Raw genomic sequence first — 8,161 nt, 5'->3', positions numbered from 1 at the left:
TACTTTCAGTTTTGTACACCAGCTTCAAACAGCTGAAAATTCAAGATTTTTGGTTTGAGAAAATATATTCACAGAGGTTTAGATGGTATAATGATTCTGCACACTATACATGCTTGATTTGTCACATAAAGTGAAATTAGGCAAACTATTAGAATTTTTGCAACCAGGAAATGGTGGACTTGCCTAGTTAAAAAAAAAAGGTTAAATAAAAAAATAAAAACAAACAAAAATATGTTGCTGTAAAAAACATATATTTTTATAGATCAACAAGATGTATATTGTTTAAAAGCATTTAAAGTGTTGTTGTTTTGTTTTCCTTCTGTCCTGGTCAGTCCTGACGTCACGACCAGTTCTAATCTCTAGTTCTGTCTGTTCAGGACCTGTGATTCTGGACCCAAAACAAAGTCAACCCACATCTCATCCTGTCTGACCCAGTGTGGAAGATCTGACCAGCATGAAATGTTATGAAGAGAGACAGCAGCTTCCTGACAACCCAGAGGTTTGATACCTGGGGATTGGTCCTGGGCTCTGAGGGCTTTAACTCAGGGACAGACAGACAGCCGGGACGTTGAGGCTGGGGACATAATGGTTCATGGGTGTCTGACCAGTCTGGTCAGAGGACGGGAAGGAGGAGCATTAAAAGGTGGAGGGTATATTACAATGAAGGTAAACACAGAGCACCTCCCCATTAGTGCCAGACTTTCCCATCAGAGTGGACTAGAATAAAGTAAAACTATCATTCTCTGACCCTGATAATAACACATTCCTACACACCCTCACACACACACACCCTCACCGAGAGAGTCTTTCTAGCCTATCATCTGGCTGAAATTGTCCACATATTGCACAACAATTCCATGTGAATCTGATAACTAGAATGTGTAGACTTTCCCAGATACAGTTTGTCGTCCTGTCATCAGTCATAATGTCTCAGATGACAACTGAACTGACATCATATTCATTAAGCACCAACGCATATTTTCAACTGGTTCTATTACCGAAATATGGTTCCTTTCCCCCCACTTGTTTGATGTTCCCAGACTCTCTATGTTTAACAAAGGCTATTCAAGAGTCCTTCAGTAGAGTCAGAGAGAGAGGCCAACGTCATGACAATGCACTATATATACAAAAGTATGTGGACACCCCTTTCAAATTAGTGGATTCAGCTATTTCAGCCCCACCCGTTGCTGACAGATGTATAAAATCGAGCACACAGCCATGCAATCTCCATAGACAAACATTGGCAGTAGAATGGCCTGTACTGAAGAGCTAAGTGACTTTCAACGTGGCACCGTCATAGGATGCCACCTTTCCAAGGAGTCAGTTTGTCAAATTTCTGCCCTGCTGGAGCTGCCCCGATCAACTGTAAGAGGTGTTATTTTGAAGTGGAAATATCTAGGAGCAACAACGGCTCAACTTCAGTAGGCCACAGAAGCTCACAAAATAGGACCACAGAGAGCTGAAGCGCATAAAAATTGTATCTCCTCGGTTGCAACACAAGTTCCAAACTGCCTCTGGAAGCAACGTCAGCACAAGAATTGTTCATCAGGAGCTTCATGAAATGGGTTTCCATGGCTGAGCAGATGCACAAGAGCCTAAGATCACCATGCACAATGCCAAGCATCAGCGGGAGTGGTGTAAAGCTTGCTGCCATTGGACTCTGGAGCAGTGGAAACGTGTTCTCTGGAGTGTTGGATTACGCTTCACCATCTGTCAGTCCGACGGACAAATCTGGGTTTGATGGATGCCAGGAGAACGCTACCTGCCTGAATCCATAGTGCCAACTGTAAAGTTTGGTGGAAGAGGAATAATGGTCTGGGGCTGTTTTTCATGTTTCGGGCTAGACCCCCTAGTTCCAGTGAAGGTAAATCTTAACACTACAGCATACAATGAAATTCTAGATGATTCTGTGCTTCCAAATGTTTTGGCAACAGTTTGGGGAAGACCCTTTCCTGTTTCAGCATGCCCCCGTGCACAAAGCGAGGTCCATAAAGAAATGGTTTGTCGAGATTTGTGTGGAAGAACTTGGCTGGCCTGCACAGAGCCCTGACCTCAACCCCAAAGAACACCTTTGGGATAAATTGGAATGCCGACTGCATTATGGGAGTATTATTTCAGTCATGGTAATGAAACATTCGAACACAAAACACCAAAAAAAACGGAATTCAATATTATGCATAACATTTTTTTCTCTCATTTACTTCTCAGTTCAGCCATTTTACTGTTTTAAGCCTCCCCTTTTGTTGCACGCTGGGAACCTTTTCATGACATCATCTGTGGAGGGCAACCAATAGAAGATAAAGCACACACAGTACCTACTTGTTATCCTGCCAATCACTAAATGAAGAAGTTTAAGAAAAATATAAACTTAAATTGTGCCTTTTGTAATGACCACCCAGAAACGTGTGTTGCATATTTTTTTGGGCATTGTATTCATGTAAGGAAACTGTGGCAAGACATCAGTAAATGTATAATTAAACACGTTTAGGAGGATTTTACACTATTGGGGAGAGATGTACTGCTTGTATTCTTTACCCATGATAGAAATAAGTTGAACATTTTTAATTTAATTAATTTAATTATTATTTTTCATTATTCTTCCCTAGACTTTCTAAGCAAACAGCTGGAGGCAGGGCTTTCTCCTATCGAGCTCCGTTTTTATGAAATGATCTGCCTACCCATGTGATAGGCGCAGACTCGGTCTGAACCTTTAAGTCTTTGTTGAAGACTAATCTCTTCAGTAGGTCCTATGATTGAGTGTAGTCTGGCCCAGGAGTGTGAAGGTGAATGGAAAGGCTCTGGAGCAACGAACCGCCCTTGCTGTCTCTGTCTGGCGGGTTCCCCTCTCTCCACTGGAATTCTCTGCCTCTAACCCTATTACGGGGGCTGAGTAACTTTCTTACTGGTGCTCTTCCATACCGTCCCTAGCAGGGGTGCGTCACTTGAGTGGGTTGAGTCACTGACGTGATCTTCCTGTCCAGGTTGGCACCCCCCCTTGGGTTGTGCCGTGGCGGAGATCTTTGTGGGCTATACTCGGCCTTGTCTCAGGATAGTAAGTAGGTGGTTGAAGATATCCCTCTAGTGGTGTGGGGTCTGTGCTTTGGCAAAGTGGGTGGAGTTATATCCTGCCTGTTTGGTCCTGTCCGGGGGTATCGTCGGATGGGGCCACAGTGTCTCCTGACCCTTCCTGCCTCCAGTATATATGCTGCAATAGTTTATGTTTCGGGGGGCTAGGGTCAGTCTGTTATTTCTGGAGTATTTCTCCTGTCTTATCCGGTGTCCTGTGTGAATTTAAGTACGCTCTCTCTCTCTTTTTCTTTCTTTCTTTCTCTCTCTTAGAGGACCTGAGCCCTAGGACCATGCCTCAGGACTACCTGGCCTGATGACTCCTTGCTGTCCCCAGTCCACCTGGCCGTGCTGCTGCTCCAGTTTCAACTGTTCTGCCTGCGGCTATGGAACTCTGACGTGCTACCTGTTCCAGACCTGCTGTTTTCAAATTTACCAACAAAACACCACATTTTCTTGCCTTACAACTAGAAATGTAATTCTATCTTTTTTACTCTACTAACAAAAAAGCTGTTGGAATTATAAGTGTCTGTATGTCCCTTAAGGTCCTTGTTTAATGTGATATTTTACCCCCTAGCCCCGCCCGCCCCCCAGCCCCGCCCCGCCCCCAGCTCCGCCCCCAGCTGCCCCACCCCAAGCCTAATTGTCCTTTGTGTATTATTTATATATACTTGTGTTCCCCATGTACCTTCTGTATTGATTTGTTGTTAATACAAATTAAAAATAAAATAGATAAAGCACACATAGAACAGTTAGGGGTCATAAATACCATCTTTATCATGAACAAAACTTTTATATCAGAAGTTTATCTGATTCAGTTTAATAAGACATCCATGGCCATTATGTGCAATGATTGATTTGTAAATTCAGTTAAGGAATAGTTACGGGGGTGGTGAACTTGACAACATCGCGACAACTTGCAGTGGGTTCAGAACAACAACGACAACAACTGTCACTGGGCAACTGTCACTGTCGCAAAAAAAGGGTGAATATCAGGGGATATCTTTATCTATATATTTCCGGATATCTGACATTTTATTAGATACAAGGAGTAGACATACTCCAGATATGCATGTCCTTAATTTCATATATGGAGCTAGGATATTCTCCGTTTTGAGACAGTTTCTAGAGCCCAGAAATCTCCCTGCTCCCATATGAGACCAGGGAGATATCTGGGGTGAGATACAGTATGTTCAAAACACACACCTGAAGCACGTACAGCCATTTACATATATCTAGCGTTTCAATCTGTGACGTCACTCGCTCTGAGACCTTGAAGTAGTGGTTTCCCTTGCTCTGGTTCCCCTTGCTCTGGTTCCCCTTGCTCTGGTTCCCCTTGCTCTGCAAGGGCCACGGCTTTTGTGGAGCGATGGGTAACGATGCTTTGTGGGTGACTGTTGTTGATGTGTGCAGAGGGTCCATGGTTCACGCCCGGGTATGGGCGAGGGGACGGTCTAAAGTTATACTGTTACAGATGCATATCCACAAAACTCCAAAGATGCATTGGAAATGGTGTGTATAGCCTAAACACTGGTCTAGAATATCAAACACTTGTCATGTAAAGATATCTGATATGGTCCCTTTTCACCCAGAGCGTAGGCTATACAATTTGTTTTAATTTTATAACACCCTCCAAAAGGGCACTAGGGAGTTTATTTTTCTATTTTTATGATGAAACGGAATAGAGCTGAGCACAGTCAAAATCCTAGAGGAAAACCTGGTTCAGACTGCTTTCCAACACACACTAGGGGAACAATTCACCTTTCAACAAGACAAGGTCAAATACACACTATACACCAAAATATATACTTACCAAGGTGACAACGGGTATGAATACAAATTGAAGGCGCTGTATAGTTCTCTAATATGTGTGGGAGTACTTTAGAACATATTTCCAACATTAAAATCACATGGAGCTCATTTGCTGGTGTTTGTACAGTCGTTTATGTCCAACAAATTATTTACTATTATTTTTTAAATCCTTTGTTGGGAACCCTGTCATGGTCTGTCCGCAATATATTATTGTGTGCATAATCTGTAACAAAATGAGCCAGGTTTTCATCCAATTGGCAATACATTTTCATGGTAATATTCAAAAAAAATATTCAGAAAAACATCATGCGCATTTTCCCACCAGAGATGTTTACATCAAATTGAGTTGTTGCGGGAAAAAAATATGTGCGTGATGAGGTAGTGCACATACAAATACATTTTGCCGTTAAAACATGGGTTTCCCTATCATTTTCAACACTGCTGGTTGTTCTCTCACAGAAAATGTAGCATTATATAGCGTGTGCCCACTCTGGTGTGGACACCTGCGCTCCAGCCAGCAGCTCGCAGATACAGTGCGGGTATAGCCTACATCAGTGGTTCCCCGACCTTTTCGGTTACTGTACCACCAGTACCCCTGAAGTGCCTCTTTATGTACATTTTACTGTTAGGCCTATGGTCTCACGAGTCTTCCAAAGTACCCCCTGCCCCTGGTTGGGAACTACTGGCCTAAATGATGAGACTAGTATGGACAAAAGAGCGAGATTCTTTGTATTTGTCAAATGGCAGCCAAGCATCGGAAAGGTGCATCACGCTTCATCACTTTGCACTTTTACCAGCCTGTGAATTTTGATCATTTATATAATCTGTAGCCTAATAAACTGCACGCTTTCCCGGTGAGTCGTAGCGGAAGGATCGCACCACATGTCATCGAGTGATTCAAACATTTCTCACATAATTCATTTTACTGACACAAAAAGATCCCACCATGTCTATCATATTTAGCTTTGTCTACATTTGAGAAAAAAATGGTTTCCATCCTGCTTTACATGACATTTTCTTATCCGACATGTACTTTACTCGCATGAAAAGGTTGGATGAAATCTGGCCATGGGAAATGCAAAAATCCGGTCTGTTGTTTCCTGAGAACTTTGTTCTGAGAATTCTCACATTCTCCAAAGTGTTCCCTTTCAATTGCTATCATGGTTATGCATATGTGTAGTGGGGTATTTGCGGTATAACTCAAAGTAAATGATATTCAGGTGATACCTTTTCTTATTTTGCTGGTCTGAGTATATTCATTCCTTCACGGTCAGGCGTGTTATGCAGTAGATTGAATTACAATAAGGAGTCAGGACACAAGAGGGCGCTCTTACTATTTTGTTGGACTAGCGATCAAGGCAAATGACTTTTGAACTGTCACTAGATGTAGTTGAATCATGTGCTTACTTTTCCCACTGCGTTTCAGGTAAAGATTCCTTTATTTGTCCAAACCGAGAGTGTTGAGAATTTATAAGGAACACGGTGTGACATTCTTTAAGATGTTTATCGGTAACAAATGAATAAATTTGACCAGAATGCAATGAAGCTAATAAGCTCTGGAGCTAAGATATCTAGCTATGAAGAGGGACTGCTAGCTAGTTTTAGAGGGGTGCCGCCAGTGAATCTCAGGTATGCGTTTCCATATTCAAACAACTATTTTGTAATACATATTGCAGTCAATTTATCAGACTGTATAATTGTATAAAAGGGAGAATATGTTATCTCATGTTTTAAAGGGAGATGCAGAATGTAGTTGTGCTGGTTTTACTGTAAATCACTGTCATGGTTCTATTATAAACCTTTTGAACTGGTGTCTTGCTGATTCTGTCGTCATGAAATGAAGGGGCTTTCTATACTAGACTGGAACATTATGTGAATGTTCTTAGTGTGTTCATGGGTGAGATTGAAATACTGAATTTTGTTGTATTTGGCAGTGTTTCTGTTATTCAGTGAATATCATTCAGAGATTAATTTCCTATTTATGTAAAGTTATTTCATATATGGGTTAGGGCGATGTCAACCTTTGTCCTATCATGATTATGTACCATTTAAACATTGTGATATGATGGTATCGCCCCCTATTGGCCAATAATAATAAATACAAACAGCGAACTAGAATGCTACAGCTGGATGAATCATGACGAAATGTGATGTTGTTAAAAGCCTGGGCAGAGGCTAGGTTCAGGCAAATATTTCTAGTACTCCTATCTGGTGGAGGGGCTTTATGGAACAGGGTTGTGTGTGTGTGTGTGTGTGTGTCTGGGAGAATCTCAATTGCCTTCTCCTCACGCCCTCTCACTTCGGTCTCCTTCTCAAAACCCATTGGATGAGAAAGCCAGCGGTCCCTCTACTCTGACCTCCTCCAATGGGTTTTGAGAAGGAAGCCGAAGTGAGAGGGACGCGAGAAGTATGCCATTGAGATTCTCCCAATGCCTGTGTGGCGTACACACGATGGATCAGTGACAGTGATGAGAAACGGTCTGACAGCAGTGAATAAAAGGACCGCTGCGTGGTCAATCTGACGTCTGCATTGGCCATGCAGCATTTATGGTGATACGGCCTCTGCAGAAGTCAGGACATTCATACTTATTGTGCTTCGCGGAGCAGCGCAGAGCTGTTGTGAAGGAAGTTGTCAAGGAGGTGTGTTTGTGTTTATACAGGACCTGTCGTCCCAGCTACCGTCAACCAATCACGTCAATGCGGAGCTTTACAGAGCCCTTCTGCATTGTTAAAAAAATTGGGAATCGCAAGGTGATGCGGTATGGAGCACATTTTGACCTCTGCATACATCCGGAGGCTCTGCAATTGCATCACACCCTCCAACCCCATTTTCTGATCAAGCATAAATTGGCCTTTAGGTTATACAACATGGGCTGGATAGAAGCAGTCTACCATCCTCAGAGATGGATAATAGCACTTTAGGATAGCACCTTCTTATGCTAGAGCATTTGGGAAGTAAGCTACTGTTCATAACTTTAAAGGTTCACTTTACCTTTAAAGGTAGTACATGGAACAATTCAACAACAGACCACGTCTTTTTGTCCAATTGACTGGGGCCAGCAAATCTGTTGTTGTCAAATTGACTGGGACCAGCAAATCTGTTGTTGTCAAATTGACTGGGACCAGCAAATCTGTTGTTGTCAAATTGACTGGGGCAGAAATTCTCTTGTTGTCAAATGAACTGGGGCAGAGAGGTTTTTACATGTTTGATGCTTACCCTTTGCTCACCCCAGTCAATTTGAGAAGTATTTTGTTGACCAATAAGAAGACTGCATCATTAGAA

Source organism: Oncorhynchus tshawytscha, linkage group LG10 (genome assembly GCF_018296145.1).
Source record: "Oncorhynchus tshawytscha isolate Ot180627B linkage group LG10, Otsh_v2.0, whole genome shotgun sequence".
NCBI lineage: Eukaryota > Metazoa > Chordata > Actinopteri > Salmoniformes > Salmonidae > Oncorhynchus > Oncorhynchus tshawytscha.
This window is presented reverse-complemented; position numbering follows the sequence as displayed.